Source organism: Saccopteryx bilineata, chromosome 3, assembly GCF_036850765.1.
Source record: "Saccopteryx bilineata isolate mSacBil1 chromosome 3, mSacBil1_pri_phased_curated, whole genome shotgun sequence".
NCBI lineage: Eukaryota > Metazoa > Chordata > Mammalia > Chiroptera > Emballonuridae > Saccopteryx > Saccopteryx bilineata.
Genome location: NC_089492.1, coordinates 179,549,851 through 179,566,783, shown reverse-complemented (window position 1 = coordinate 179,566,783; position 16,933 = coordinate 179,549,851). Strand labels below are relative to the sequence as shown.

The following is a 16,933-nucleotide window of genomic DNA, read 5'->3' as shown; positions in this document are numbered from 1 at the left end:
ACTCCACCATCATTTTAACCAAACCTCCTGACTCAAAGGTGGCTACACCATATGACATAAATGAAGATGAAGACTTGGGACAGCAGGCCGTACTGAACAGGGAGAGAGGCTTCACATGTTGATTGCAGGGAGAATAGTGTCACCAGAACCATAAAACTGGCATTTCCAGATAACACTGTTTGCATTTTCATTCTGCCACATTCATGTGGTTTCCTGCACTACAAATTTAACATTTGTAAGAGGAAAAAAAATGCTGTTGTAAAACCCAAATAATTCACCACTCTGAGGCAGGCAGCCAGCTGCTAACAACAGTGACATCTGAGCATTTAAAGTGTCATTCATAGTTCTGCTTCAGAAAAGGGATGTTTAGTAAAAAAGGAAAATAAATTCTGATCAATGTAAAACTAGGTCTGGGGGCTCTACAAAGTTCAAGGACTGGCAGGTAACCAACAGCAGTGAGAGCAAACACGAAACAAAAACGTTAGGTCCCCAACAGAAGAAGAAAGGACAATCACACAGAAAAAGCCTAGCTCACATACTCAAATACGGCACTGTGCTAAAAGCAATAAACTATTAACTGCAGACAGTGCAGGGCCTGCTTTACCAAAGAGCTGGTCCACAAGATCGGTGCCGGCAGACAGAAGGGACTTTAGGTGCCTGACACTGCTCCACTCAGGTTGATCTAATAAGCCCCTCTGCCAGTGACAACTTGGCAGGAGCACACAGTTAATTCTGTTGAGCAAAAATTGAAGGGTATAATTATTTAATTAATTTCACTGAGTGGACTGTTGAATTTTAAATTTGCATAAGACCATAGGGATCATCGAGGCATGGCTCTGTGCTTTCAAAGGTGATTCATTCCAAAAGGATGAGTACATTGGCAGAGGTCACCAAAATAGGTAGGCAGAATTGGGCTCCGATCTGAGGACTCATTTCAAAAAAATTCAATGAGCTGGGCTGAGAAAGCTTTCTTGGAAATCCACATTATTTTGGTGTGTGGTTTGGAATTGTTTCTTTATAGTTTGGAGCATTTAAATTTCACCCCAAAACAAGAATGTCATTCAGTCACCATATTTGGTTGAAAGGTACTCAGTAAACAGTTGCTGAACAGGATTTGAAAACTCCCAATGCCTCTCACCTTTGCCCGTCTCCATAGTTACTACAGGGTCACAAACCTGCCATCAAACTGAATCTACGATCTCTTGTATGATGAATACTTTAGGCTCTTGGCTAAGATAAACTATCTGGAAACATAGTTTGTTAGCTGTTTGTGCGTTCAGTTGTTTGGGTTTCCTTTTTCTCTTTTTTGATTTTTATTTCTAATGACAAATGCATTCTACTTAGACCCCGTTCTTTTTCACATTTCAGAAACAAACACAACTAAGTAAATTGAGCTGCTCTCCATGACACGAACAAAGCTTTCTGAAACATCCTGTTGCTTGAGTTGTACAGAAATAGCCATGTACTTGAATCAAAGGTCCTGGGACAACAAATAAATGAAATCTAAGGCTAATGAATGCCAAGTACTTCGGAAGACTTACCCAAAACCATTTGTGTTTCAAGATCCTTTCGTGCAGGCTAAAGTCCACGCTTTCTCTCTTGCTCATGGTCTGTTGCAGCTACTCTGGAGGCCTCAAAATAAACTCTTTCATTTTGCTCCAGTATGCTGCAACAAGACAAAACAAAACACCAAGTCAGAATGAAAATGCCACTCTAAGCAGTTAGTTGATATTCAGGGGGAAATCCCTGGCTTTTGTTAGATGTATATTTTTCTAACCTCAAACAAGTGTGTTAATTACCAGACGAAGCTATCGCACAACTGATCTACATATAGCACCCTAAAATACGGGATGGGGATGGGGCGGGTGAACAAAAGCACCTTATGGGCAGCTATTGCATCTTGAATGCAATATAATATACACCCATGGGAATGTGCTTGCAAAATTTCAAGTTTACTAATTGAAATAAGTAAAGAAAGACTCATTATGTTTAGATAATTAAAGATACTAAAATGCAGTTTTACCAAGGGTAGGAAGTTGAAAAAGCTTTATTTCAAATTAAAGTCCATCTGATTCTGCCCATTAAAACTCAGACTGAGTAAACTATTATGGATATTTTTTAAATAAAGTACTATTGGGATTGAACAAAACAAAGTATGAGAGAGGAGGAATTTTCCATTTTGCACTACAAGTAATTGATGGGTTTTCGTTCTGACTCTTGATAAATCTTGATACAGACCTTCTCCACCCAAGCTGGAAAGCAGCATTTACTTAACACACTGAATATGAAATGAATGGTAAAAATATGCATGCCTCTATGCCCCCACTCAAAGCAGCTGATAAAGCCTACACATTAGAACTGTGTGACAGGGTCGCTCTCAAAAGTTCTCTTCTGCCTTGTGAGTTTAAAAAACGCTCACTTGTCACAGGGTGTTGTTCTATCTTCTGACACTTAGTCAAATCCACCCCGCTGTTTGTTTTTTAACAATGGCATTTGAGAGCCTGGAAACAGTCTTCAAATGATGTTTGCATCCTTTTTTAGCCTTTTATGAGTTCTTCTTCATCTGACAGCCCATTGGAGGCTACTTGTAACTCTACACTATATGCGCATCTTCACAGGTCCTACGGCAATCACCAAAGATCTCATCATCAAATGACTTTGTTGTAAGAGAAGGTACACTTTAATCCTCACTAGGTTGTTGTGTGAATAATCAATTTCTTGAAAGACTTCTGAAGCTACTACTTTGTAGAAGACTCAACATGTTTCAAAAGGACTTGGGGAGGGGGGTGTATATATTTGTGGTTAAATGCATGTAGGCATTTAAAACTTCTGAGGAGGAAGAGAAAGCTGCTCTTGGTTAATGTTTAAAGGAGTTGACATTAAGACCATGACATTTTCAGTCTAGCTGGAAGAGCGCCTTCCAGCAGAATGGCAGGCTTTTTTCTTTTCCTGATGCTATCAATACCCACCTAGAGTGGGGTAGTAACGATTTACTAGTTTTCTGAGCACTTATCATGAAATTTAACTCAGTTCCCACTCAAATGTGCAACAGTAACAGATTGATAGAATCAACATAAGCCAGGAAGTTCAAAACATGACAAACTGTCTTTAGTTTATCCTTTTGGTAAAAACAGACTTTGGAGAGAGGAGGGGGCGTTTAAGCAAGCCCACTGTTAGTGACTGGCTGGTATCAATCTTGTTTCACTGAAAATAAACTGCTGCATGTCCTTTATATGGTACCAGTTCTGTATCTTGGTATTCCAGAATAAGAAGGATCTTTGTCATCTAGTTCAAAATTCTTCTGCAGATAACGCTGCTGGCCCAGAGAGGGTGTCAGACCTCCTATTAAGTCACACAGCAAGTGAATTTGTGCATTGACTAGACTCTAGGTTTAACCGCTTCTGCCCATTGACTCTTTCTGGACATAATATTGTTGAACAGAATGGAATGTGGTGTTGGTTTGAAAATTTACCAGAAGGAATTGTGGTAAATACTTTTTCATAGAATTTAAAACTCTCTTCTTCTGTTTTGTGCTTGCGCTAAGGAAAGGAATTCATTTTTGGATTATAGTCTTGTCACCAAGTGGAGCAAAATCTATCTGGGAAGGCAGAATGGCTCCATTATTAGCTCAGGGCCCTTTACAGGCTGCCAAAGGCTGATGCCTAGAGGAGCAAGGCTTAGACTAGTTGTAGAGGAGGGGGAAAAAGGACTCATCTAAACGACTAGATTTTCCATTCTTATCCTTGTAGAGGTGAAGAAGTTGGAAATGATCCATTTAGTGATTTATAGCTGACTCCCAGTTAAACAGAGCTCCATGAGAATGAGACAATTCTTATCAAAAGAAAACCACTGAAAATTCTACATACCTCATTTCAAGCAAGAAATTTTATTAATTCTTCCCTTCCTCAGCAAACTTTTCAGCAGTGCTGCTTATAACTCACAAAACAAACTGGCTTGAGTTTACTCTCCTTTGCCTAACCCATTCTTATTTGCCAGTTGAAGTTATAAGTTGAAATAAGACCAAAAGTCCAGAAAGGAGAAAAAAACACCACAGGCCTAGAGCATTCATAGATATGCCTGAACACTGAAAGTTACTATTAAACAAGGACTTCACTCCAGGTGATAACCTTATAGGGCTTTAAAATTTTATGAGCATTTCTGTGATAATTTTCTGAACAGTTACAAGCAGCAGCAGCAAAATCTGATATATCAACACAAGTCAGAAACAGTGGCCTATAAACCATGAGATTTTAAAAATTTTTTTTACTTTTTACATCTAACTGGACTTTTAAATTTAAATGACAAACTCCTAAGAAGAATTAGTTCCTTATCTATCAAATAAAGGGACATGGTAAATATTTCCAGAATTAATTCACAATTATAATTCAAGTTGTTTTAGGTGTATTTGAGTATGCCATATCAAATAAAATCTGTAAAAACACCATTGTATCATATATGGTCCATTAGGTATATCTTCATTGTAAAATTAAACAATTATGTATAGGTTACACAGAAAAGAGATTTGTGGTAGAGTATCACCTCAGTGGGAAACAGGTGTTCTATTCAATACACAGTGTTGGGAAAACTAGCTCTTTATTTGCAAAAAAAAGTGTCACATCTCTATCTCAGACCATTCAAAAAATTACTTCTAGATAAATTAAATAACTAAACATATTAAAATGTATACTGATATACATATATATGATTCTTGTTAAACTGCACATATACATCATTTTATACAAAACACAGAAAAATAACTTTATAATCACAAAAGCTCTTGTAGGCCATTGTAAAGACTTTGGCTTTTTACTCTACGTAAAACAGGTAGACTAGAGAATTTTGAATGGAGTTGTATAATAACCTGCCTTGTTTTAAGGATTCATTTTGCTTGTTGTGTGAAGAATTGTATGGACAAGTTTGAACACAAAGCCCATTAGCTACTGCAAAAATTCAGGTGAGACACTTAATACATGGGCAAAGGTGGTGACTCTGGAGCAGGCGGTCATGAGAACTGGTAAGATGCATTTGAAAGTCAAGTTGACAAGAAGTAAAGAGAAAGAAAGCATTAAGAAGAATCCCTCTGAGTTTCTGAATCTCTAGAAATTGAGTTGCCATTCACTGAGATGGAAGACTATGGGAAAAACAGGTATCAGGGAGCTCCATTTTCCCATGTTAGGTTTAAGATGCCTGTTATACATCCCAGTGAGATATCAAATAGATGGTTGTATAGGTAAGTTTGCAATTCATGGATAGTAGATGTAAGTTAAAGCACGGTCGGGCACATGCGGGAGTCTGTCCACCTCCCTGTTTCCAGCTTTGAAAAAATGAGAAGAGAAAAACAAAACAAAACAAAAAAAACAACCCCCCCCCCACACACACACAAAATCCACAGTACGAAAAGCAACTGTATTTTATAAAGGCATATGATACGTCACCAAAGGTATTTTTTGCCATTTAAAAATACCAAATAGTAATAGCTCCACCACGAGGCTGCCACGATTTAACCTGCAATTTGGGCAATTAGTGTGGGGATGGGGTCACTTTGTTTTATGACACAAGGAGCAGATGCTACTCATTAGCACACAAAACTGTCCAAAACAGGGTTTTTTTTTTTTTCTTTTTTCATTTTTCTGAAGCTGGAAACAGGGAGAGACAGTCAGACAGACTCCCGCATGCACCCGACGGGATCCACCCGGCACGCCCACCAGGGGCGAAGCTCTGCCCACCAGGGGGCGATGCTCTGCCCATCCTGGGCGTCGCCATGTTGCGACCAGAGCCACTCTAGCGCCTGGGGCAGAGGCCACAGAGCCATCCCCAGCGCCCGGGCCATCTTTGCTCCAATGGAGCCTTGGCTGCGGGAGGGGAAGAGAGAGACAGAGAGGGAAAGCGCGGCGGAGGGGTGGAGAAGCAAATGGGCGCCTCTCCTGTGTGCCCTGGCCGGGAATCGAACCTGGGTCCTCCGCACGCTAGGCCAACGCTCTACCGCTGAGCCAACCGGCCAGGGCCCAAAACAGGGTTTTTAAAACAAGAATGTGATGGTAACAGGGGGTGGGGTGGGGTGGGGGGGTGGAGCGGGGGTGAGGAAGGAGAGAGAAGGGTTTGGGGGAGGGTAGGGGCACAAAGAAAACCAGATAGAAGGTGATGGAAGACAATTTGACTTTGGGTGAGGGGTATGCACCATAATCAAATGTCAAAATAATCTGGAGATGTTTTCTCAGAACATATGTACCCTGATTTATCAATGTCACTGCATTAAAATTAATAAAAATAAGATTAAAAAAAACATATGAGTTTGGAAACATAAGTAAAAACAGCATTGAAGATTATAAGCTAAATACAGTGTGTCCATAAAGTCATGGTGCACTTTTGACCAGTCACAGGAAAGCAACAAAAGATAGAAATGTGAAATCTGCACCAAATAAAAGGAAAACCCTCCCAGTTTCTGTAGGATGATGTGGCAGCATGTGCACATGCGCAGATGATGATGTAACACCGTGTATACAGCAGAGCAGCCCATGGCCATGCCATTCAAGATGTGGACGGTACAGAGGAAAGTTCACATCTGAACTTTGTTCTGTGTCTCACTAAATTCGAATCCGTGACCAAAGTGCAAGGTGAATATCAGCATGTTTATAATGAAGCACCACCACATAGGAATAACATTACTTGGTGGGATAAGCAGTTGAAGGAAACCGGCAGTTTGGTGGAGAAACCCCATTCTGGTAGGCCATCAGTCAGTGATGAGTCTGTAGATGCTATATGGGATAGCTACCTAAGGAGCCCAATCCTTAAAAAATCTGTGTGTGAGCCCGCATCGAACTGCACTAAATAGGTATGGAACTGGGAGAGTTTTCCTTTTATTTGGTGCAGATTTCACATTTCTATCATCTTTTGTTGCTTTCCTGTGACCGGTTAAAAGGGCACCATGACTTTACGGGCACACTGTAGTATAATATGATGAAATATGAGTGGTTTTCTTTTTAAAAAAGAGAGTGAGGTTTGCTGGCCAATTTTCATGGCCATACTGTAAATGCAGCATGGATTTGAAGAAAAGTACCTGCTAAACCATACTTTTGGTTTTCGAAAAATAGGGGGAGAGCAGCATATATCATATGTTAGCCAATGTGTTCCATGGGATGCTTTCGTCATTGTGGAACATTACGTTATGCTAAAAATAAAAGAAGGATTAAAAAGGTTGAAATGAATTTGGCAAACACTTTTGAGGGCCTTTGGTGTATTAATATGTATTGTAACTCTCCAAAAGGAAAGAGATTTGGCCAAAAATATATGTTTGACCACAGAACATTTTTCCAAAGAAAGAAACAACCAGTCAACATGCATTGACCAGAAGGCATACTTGTAAAGAGCACATTAGGCCAATGGCTCTCAAATGAATTAGTCCCAGGTCCTCCTTGACCTCCTAAAATGTACTGAGGATCCCAAAGAGCTTATTTAATTGGATAGACTATATTTCACTATATATTGTATTAGAAATTAAAACCAAGAATTTAAAAATATTTATTAATTCATGTAGTACAAAATACTAATTTTACTTACGGCATGTTATACAAAATGGGAAAAATAGGCTCCATTTTTCAAAACAAAAAGATTAGTGGAAAGAATGACACTGATTTAAATTTCTGCAAATCTGTTTCATGTCTGGCTTAATAGAAAACATTTGAATTCTCAAATGTGTCTCTAAATTCAATTTGCTGTGATATGCTCTTTGAAGTATAGGGAGAAAATGTGTACTTCATTCAGCTAATTGTGGAAATTCTTTCATATTGCACCAAAACTTGACAAGTGGTAATTTCTTAAAGGATAGGGCAATGTGGATTTTGAAACATATCAATAAACTGTTTGTAATCTTTTATATGAAAATTCATTGGTTTGTCTTGTACTTTGGACGAGTTTTTTTTTTATCATGCATGATTTTGTAACACCAGACATGATCATCTGGAAAATAATACTAGTTCACTGAGTTATGCAGATCTTCTAAATGAAGACACATTTCATTATACACATCACCCATCAGTCAGCCTCTAAAAAACTGCACAATACACTTATGAGAGAATGAGAATAAAATAGGTAAATGGCGTCTTACTACTGTCACAAAAATAGTTTTGACCTTGCAGATCACTCCCCCTTACCTAGCCAAAATGTTTTGGAGGTTCCCAGAGAGAGAATGCTGAGTAAGCAGACCCTCTAAATTCTGCAGATCCCTTCCAGAACTGCGTTTCCTTCTTGCCCTTGGCTTATGCACAGATAGCTAGCTCTAGCGCTCTAGTGACCTTTGGGTTCAACCCAACAAGGGCTGTTTACCCAGGCTGGACATGCCATGGCATAGCCATGAGGGGACAGGACAGGCTTAGCTGTGAAAAAACATTTTTTTACTTGGATTCTACCAGGTCAAAATCTGTAAAGGTGCATGTTTAGACAAATATTTGTTCCCAAACAAGACTTCAATAATCTAGTAAGGATTTGCTTTACGACAATGAACTTTTTAAGTACGCTGAGATTCAAAAGAACTTATTGCATAAAATTAGTTAATGAAGTAACTATGTAGTTATAAACCACTATTTAAGAACCAAAGAGAACTACTAAGCAACACTAGTTAACTTTGGTTGTTAATCCACACATGCAACAATAACAACAATAATAATTGTTAATATTTGAGAGTTAATCCTTCAAATTATATTATCTCCTTAAGCCTTAAAACCATCATCCCAGGCAGTAGATACTGATACTATTTTTAAATAAATGAAGAAATGGACGTGGATGAAACTGAATAAAACACTCAAGTGGCTAAATAACTGACATTCAGAATGGTAACTTCTGTCTGACACCAAAGATTCTCTCTTAAAAACTCACTATGCTGCCTTGTTTCCAACTTACTGAAGTTCACTGACCCTGCTTCTTCCTCTGGCATTTACAGTAGTCCCCCTCTATCTACAGGGGATACATTCTAAGACCCTAGGCCAGGCGTGGCCAACAAAGTTTCTGCCACCAGGCCAGATTAGAAAGAAAACTTTTTTCACAGGCCGGATGAAATATTAAAATTAAAAAATGTTAAATACAAAAACAATTTAAGTAAACAATTTTATTATGTAATTTGTTTATGAATAAATGTGAGTGAAAAAAATTTTAATATACAATATTATTTTAATAAAAATATAATTACATACCATATAAATATCCAAACTGTATCACAATCAATCAAAACAATACTTAATTAATAGAATGAGCTTGAAGGGGTTATATCGCAAATAAAACAATTATTTCATTTTACAAACAGCCAGGACACGTTTTCAGTTATCAACTGCAGCTACAACGCCACTTGATTCAGCGCACTTGACCACAAAAATAACACATTGTTTGACCCTGGGTGCGCACTGGCAAACTCCACCTAAAATAATGTGGGTTTCACATTGCTGCTAACCGTCAAACAGTTCATATCAAGTACAAAAGTTGTAAATCTTTATAATGGAATTTTTTTTAAAAATAAAGAAGTATCTCGAATCCATTTGACCAATTATTGGAAGTTAACCCTAGATTAGTCACACACGGAATTCTTTTCCGCATATCACTATCTTCTTAAATATCTCGATTTCCAATAATCAAAAACGCTTCTGCTTCTGAGTAGGTGAGATTTTAAAGTAGCAGAGAATATTAAAAATTTAATCATGGGCCGCCTGACCAGGCGGTGGTGCAGTGGATAGAGCGTCAGACTGGGATGCGGAAGGACCCAGGTTTGAGACCCCGAGGTCGCCAGCTTGAGTGCGGGCTCATCTGGCTTGAGCAAAAGCTCACCAGCTTGGACCCAAGGTCGTTGGCTCGAGCAAGGGGTTACTCAGTCTGCTGAAGGCCCGTGGTTAAGGTACATATGAGAAAGCAATCAATGAACAACTAAGGTGTCTCAACGAAAAACTGATGATTGATGCTTCTCATCTCTCTCCGTTCCTGTCTGTATGTCCCTATCTATCCCTCTCTCTGACTCTCTCCATCCCTGTAAAAAAAAAAAAAAAAAATTTAATCACGGGTCATATAGACTCATTACGCGGGCCATATAGACTCATTATGCAGGCCATATAAACTCATTACGTGGGCCAGACGCGGCCCGTGGGCCATATGTTGGCCATGTCTGCCCTAGAGGATGCCCAAAACCACTGACTGTGCCAAAGCCTATGTACATCATGTTTTTTCCTATATATACAGAACTATGATAGTTTAATTTATAAATTAGGCAAAATAAGAGATTAACAGGCCCTGGCTGGTTGGTTCAGTAGAAGAGCATCAGTCCAGTGTGTGGAAATCCCAGGTTCGATTACCAGTCAGGGCACACAGGAGAAGCAACCATCTGCTTCTTCACCCTCCTCCTCCCCTTCTCTCTCTTTCTCTTTCTTCCTCTCCCACAGCCATAGCTAAAATGGCTCAAGCAAGTTGGCCCCAGACACTGGGGATGGCTCCACGGCCTCACCTCAGGTGCTAAAATAGCTCAGTTGCTGAGCAATGGAGCAAGCCCCAGATGGGAAGAGCACTGCACCATAGAGGGCTTGTTGGCTGGATTCCGGTCGGGGCGCTAGCAGGAGTCTGACTTCCCACCTCCCACATAATATATACATAAATATAAAAAAGAGAGATTAACAATAACCAATGAATAGAACAATTATAACAATATGCTGCACTAAAAGTTATATAACTGTGGTCTCTTTCTCTCCAAATATCTAATACTGCATTCACATCTCTTTTTTGATGCTGTGAGATGATACAATGCCAAATTGTCAAATCTGTGTAATCCTCCCTTACTTGTAGTAAATGGTTTGGTGTTACTCATTTCAGGAATCCCTTGCTGAAGTCTTCCACCCACAAATTTAATGTCTTTTCTACCTTAACTAAGTACTAATACATTATGGCTGTGACTTTTGTAGTTTGAGGTGTGACAGCAAACTAGCAGGAATATGTTTTTCCTTCTTCACAATTTCACGAAGAGAAGACTCGTTCTTACCATAGAGTTTAGCAACCTTGGCATATAATTTTATTTTTCTTTCTTAAGTCTAGAATTTTCCCCTTTTCACTTGAAGTATTTTATGCCTTCTCTCTGGTGTACATGAATTGCTGCATCACTACTCTTGTGCTTTAGAGCCGTTGTTAAGTAAATTAAGGGCTACTTGAATGAATGCATTGGTTACCTTGACACTTAATCTGATAATCTAGTCAGCTACTGAGTGACTAATCAGGTAGTGGGGACTTTATATATAGATCATGGAGACGCTGGACAAAAGGCTGAATCACATCAAGGACAGGATGGGAAAAGACAACAAGAGATTTCATCACCCTACTCAGAGTGGCATGCAACTTAAAATTTATGAATTGTTCATTTCTGGAATTTTCAATGTAATATTTTCCAACCACAGCTGGCCTCAAGTAACTGATACTACAGAAATCAAAACCGTGACAAGGGGGAAGGATTGTAGTCCTTCAAAATCATGAAATGTCCTCTTTACTTTCTTGTTTCAAAGTGAGGAGCTGCTTAGTGAACTAGCTCATAGCCCACCCTAATAAATGTACACATAGGAAGATTATTTGCCTCCCAAAAGCAGACTGATAAAGGAGTCTCATTCAAAAGCTTCCCATGCTGGATGCTGTGAAGTTCAATCTTTTGATTCTTAAAAGGTCATGAGGTAAGAGCACTGTTAATCACATTCTATAAACAAAGTCCAAGGTCCCCTCAGCCTGCATTCCCTCTTTTATTTCTCTAAAAGCACATGTCTGCAACGAGGGCAGTGAGAAACGTCTGTAATCTGTGAGGCAACACAGCATGGCAGGGAGGCAGTATTAATTACCTTTCTATGTGCTTCCTACACCCTGAGCTCCCTCAGGTCAGGATGTTTGCGCTACACCTCGTCTCCTGCCTATCATTTTTCTCATCTCGATGACTTTCCTTGTTAACCCTGAATCATTCAAAATAGATTGAGTACCTTTCTAGATGTATTGCCATCAGTTTCCAATATGCAGCTCAAGATGTTTGTCCTTCCAGAACCACTTCAGTTCTCCCTGTCCTCAAAGAACCTCTGGGAAGGACCCCTGACAACAGGGGCTTCCTTGAGCCCTCCGCAGTGGTGGGTAACACTGCGTTGCTATCGCCCCTCGTCATTCACAACTGTTAGGAGATGGTGAGTGTTCTCGAGACCTGGAGAGTGTCTCATGGCCCTTCCATCTTGTGGAATACAAAATATCATGCCAGTTTCTATTTTTCTCCAATTAGGTGGAGACCAAAAAACACAGGCATGTATTTTTATGTCAACTTTATTTTTAAACATCTTTCCCTGCAGTCCTAGATTAAACAAAATTAGCAGTGTACTTCAATCGGAAGGTTTAGATATTTTTAAGAACAGTGGCCTATACTGTAATCAATGGTGTTCACTGGGAAGGGGGTGCCAGTCTGGTGTATTTGTGACATTCTCAGAGCAGAAAGAACTCAGTCCATCCTAATATGCACGGATTTTAGAAGAGCTCTTGACCAAAAAATTTTAAAAAGTGTGTCTGGGGTACACAAAAAAACCATTTACTATGCTCAGCCATTTTTAATGACATTTAGTACCATGTCCACTGAAATGTCCTGTATATCATTGTTTCATCATGAATGCCACAAACTGGCATGGAGCTTTTTAATGAATATTAAAAAGTGTGTGGTCCACTGACTACAGGATACAGGGGAATCCAGGCCATTCTATTGGTATCATAATTACTCTGAAAAATTATGCTATATACTTTGCATAAAATGGAACAATCTAATATCAAGTGATAATAACAACACTCCTATATTTTGTCAAACTCATAAGGCATTTCAGTCTCCTAAGAAACGCCCTTTTTTCTCATATAAACCAAATAAATTGGAAGCTACGTATTTGCAAGAGGTATGGTTAGGAGCAAATCTGCTTTTTAGCACACCAAATTTCTGTACACAAGTTAAGAAAGCAGAGCCACTATGATGGCTCAAATCTAATTACTGTGACAGACTCTCTAACTTAATGTTGGATTCTACTTGTAAGCTCCATCATTGGGTTTGCAGAGCCATGCAAATTCTGGCCTTCCTCTGAAATTTACCAGCCTGACCTTAACCCTCTATATATATCATTCTCAGTGGAAATTTTCAACAACCACAAAGGTGGGGAAAAGGGTGTGTCACATATTGACTTCTTAGTCATATTTCCTGATGTTGCCATTTTAGTATATTTTAAATATTTACTTATGGCAACATTTAAGTAGTTATAGTTTATGAAGCACTGTTCTCTTTTTCTACCTCGGTAGACTCCTCAGTACACTGCATCACAAAAGAAAGTTCTCTGAATCACTGTCATGACTTAGGGATAGGCTGGTGTACTCATCTGGTGAACATCAAACTTCTCTCATTTCTCTTAAAATCTGAAGGGAGCAATCTTAGGCTGACAACACTGTTAAAACTGCCTTTCATATTACACACTAAAACCATTCTAGATTAACACTTCCCTTGTGCTCCATCCACTTTCACACTGCTGTTGCCCATACCCACCTGTTCTCACTTGTGAGTACCTGAGACCCCAGACCACCCAAGTGAAGCTGAAGGTACCACGATCTAAGACACCCCCCCCCACACACACACACACAACAAGAAAAGGTAAGCTAAGGGAGCAAAGAGAGCAACAGAGCAACGTTGGGTGTTCAGAGACTCTGGGGTCCCATTGCTTTTCTAGATCCACGAAGACTGTTCCTGGTACTCAGGCACCACTGAGCTGCCCAAATGGCAAACATCAGAATCAATACCTCTCCATCCCCCCCTTATTCCAAGAGTAAGCTGGATCCAAATCCTACCAATTCTACTTCCTGGTTATCCCACTTGAATCCTTCCCTTTATACCTTCTAGCATTACTGCCTCTACACTCAGTCACTCCTCCTGCCTTCCCACCTAGATTTCCGCCTGCTCTTGTGGTCCTCCAGTCAGCTCTCCAGACTATCACCAAAGCTGCATCCAGAAAGCACAGACCTGACAACTGTATTACCCAAACGGACAACCATGGAAAACCTCAGTACACTCTTCAAACGATCACTGAAGAGGAAGTGGGAATGGGAAAAACATCAGTAAATTATGCTTTGAGGCCTGACCTGTGGTGGCACAGTGGATAAAGCGTCAACCTGGAAACGCTGAGGTTGCCGGTTCAAAACCCTGGGCTTGCCTGGTCAAGGCACATATGGGAGTTCATGCTTCTTGCTCCTCCCCCTTCTCTCTCTCTCTCTCTCCCCCCTCCCTCCCTCCCCTCTCTAAAATGAATAAATAAAATCTTAAAAAAAAAAAAGAAAATGTTTAAAAAAAAATTATGGCCCTGGCCGGTTGGCTCAGTGGTAGAGCGTCGGCCTAGTGTGCGGAGGACCCGGGTTCGATTCCCGGCCAGGGCACACAGGAGAAGCGCCCATTTGCTTCTCCATCCCTCCGCTGTGCCTTCCTCTCTGTCTCTCTCTTCCACTCCCGCAGCCAAGGCTCCATTGGAGCAAAGATGGCCCGGGCGCTGGGGATGGCTCTGTGGCCTCTGCCTCAGGCGCTAGAGTGGCTCTGGTCGCAACATGGCGATGCCCAGGATGGGCAGAGCATCGCCCCCTGGTGGGCAGAGCGTCGCCCCATGGTGGGCGTGCCGGGTGGATCCCGGTCGGGCGCATGCGGGAGTCCGTCTGACTGTCTCTCCCTGTTTCCAGCTTCAGAAAAATGAAGAAAATAAAAATTATGCTTTGAGATCTGATTAGCCTTCCCCTTTGGTTGTGAATGGGCAAGAAAGAAGACAGCTGGAGAAAATAGATGTAGAGGGTATGCAAAGGGCCAAGAACCAACTTTTCATTCATGGATTTTTTTCTGAGTTTACTTGGTTCATCTGTATTTTGGGTCAGCTTCTTTCAAAAAAAAAAACCCCAAAAAACTCAACATGACTTTTAATCATTAAAAATAATCCTAGAAGCATGTTCTGTTACGCATTGCCAAGTTGCATTGATACATTTCATTACTGCTTGAAAGGCCACGTATTAAAAACACCACTAGAAGTCAAGCTAAAGGAAATAAAATGATTTTGGATATTTCTTTAAAGCAGTTACTAAAACAGAAACAAATGTTATTTTTAATCTCTGCCTCACTGTAAACTGACAAGATATGAATATGAATTTTACCAAGTAATGTATAATAACTGTTCACCACAACCACATACCAACAACTCAATGTTGTATTTCATCTGGACGTTGCATGTGGAACATGTCATCTAGACTACAAACCATCCTCCTTCAAGTAGCTTTATTCAGGCTAGTTTTTGATATGACATCATAAAAAGCTTAGGAAATACTATTTTTAAATTTGGTTTTATAAAAGTCATTGTAAAATTTTAAATTTCTAAACAAGTGAGGAATAATATCTGAAAAATTGTAAGCTAATAAGTTAATTGTCAATGGTATTCAAATTACCACCACACTAACTGAATATACACTTTGGCAAGAAATTTTGCCAGGCATTTGTCTGGAGTGAAATATATCCGATATGGATCATGCCCTCAGGAAGGTAATTCTGCATCTAGGAAGAGGGCATGGATACAATGACAACTTTATTGCACCCGAGTAAGAGACTGAGAGAAGAGCTGCAGAATGTCAGGAAAGGAAACTGTTTTACACAGGAGAGGTAACTATTTTACGCAGGAGAGGGGATCGGGGAGATTCCACAGAAAAGGGGGGTCTTAAGAAAAAGATGGGTGGGAATTCTGAACTCTGCATTTCTATTCCTAAAATAAAAGTCCCAGGAAAAAGCTCAAACTAGTCAATCTGTTTCTAGAATTGGCATCATCAAATAACGTGTTAAGAAATTCATCAATTTATCGCTAAGCTTCCAAAAAAACCTGTAATGATAGCCTGTTTATAGCTGATTCTAAAAGGACTCAGAAATTACTGTTTCCAAGAGTCATTAGGTTTTGCTGAACACAAAATTGTATCTATATCAACACAACAATCACACAGAGAAAATGAGTCTTTTAAAAATTTTTTATATTTATTGATTTTAGAGAAAGAGAGGGAGAGGGAGAAACATTGATTTGTTGTTCCACTTATTTATGCATTCATTGGTTGATTCTTCTATGTGTCCTGACCAGGGATCAAACCTGGGTATTGGCTTATTAGGACAAAACTCTAATTGAGTTCCCTGGCCAGGACCAAGAAGGTGACAGTCTTATCAAGAACAATCAAGGATCAAAACCTTTACATACAGTGTGTTCGTAAAGTCATGGTGCACTTTTGACTGGTCACAGGAAAGCAACAAAAGACAATAGAAATGTGAAATCTGCACCAAATAAAAGGAAAACCCTCCCAGTTTCTGTAGGATGATGTGGCAGCATGTGCGCATGCGCAGATGATGACGTAATACCGTGTATACAGCGGAGCAGCCCACCGCCATGCCAGTCAAGATGTGGACGGTACAGAGGAAAGTTCAGTGTGTTCTGTGGCCCGCTGAATTTGAATCTGTGACCAAAGTGCAACGTGAATATCGGCGTGTTTATAACGAAGCGCCACCACATAGGAATAACATTACTCGGTGGGATAAGCAGTTGAAGGAAACCGGCAGTTTGGTGGAGAAACCCCGTTCTGGTAGGCCATCAGTCAGTGATGAGTCTGTAGAGGCTATACGGGATAGCTACCTAAGAAGCCCTAAAAAATCTGTGCGTGAGCCCACATCGAACTGCACTGAATAGGTATGAAACTGGGAGAGTTTTCCTTTTATTTGGTGCAGATTTCACATTTCTATCGTCTTTTGTTGCTTTCCTGTGACTGGTCAAAAGTGCACCATGACTTTACAGACACACTGTAATTTGAATGAGTATGGCTTAATAGAATAAGAATTAGAATATGCCAAAACCAATCACTTCCCCAAAATTTT

At 40.0% G+C, this 16,933-nt stretch overlaps 1 protein-coding gene and 1 non-coding gene across 8 annotated transcripts in view; one reads left to right on the top strand and one right to left on the bottom strand.

Moving 5' to 3' along the window:
• Window positions 1-16,933, bottom strand: part of ATXN1 (ataxin 1) — a 635,797-nt gene that overhangs the window by 357,787 nt on the left and 261,077 nt on the right. For 6 of the 7 annotated variants that reach the window (XM_066268323.1, XM_066268325.1, XM_066268324.1 and 3 more), the window contains one exon: window positions 1,542-1,666. The exons of the other annotated variant lie outside the window; for it this stretch is intronic. The gene's annotated coding sequence lies outside the window, so the exon portion shown is untranslated. The remainder of the gene's footprint in view (window positions 1-1,541; window positions 1,667-16,933) is intronic. 7 annotated transcript variants of the gene reach the window in all.
• Window positions 14,358-14,433, top strand: TRNAT-AGU (transfer RNA threonine (anticodon AGU)). The gene has a single exon. It is a non-coding gene; the product is annotated as a tRNA-Thr (tRNA).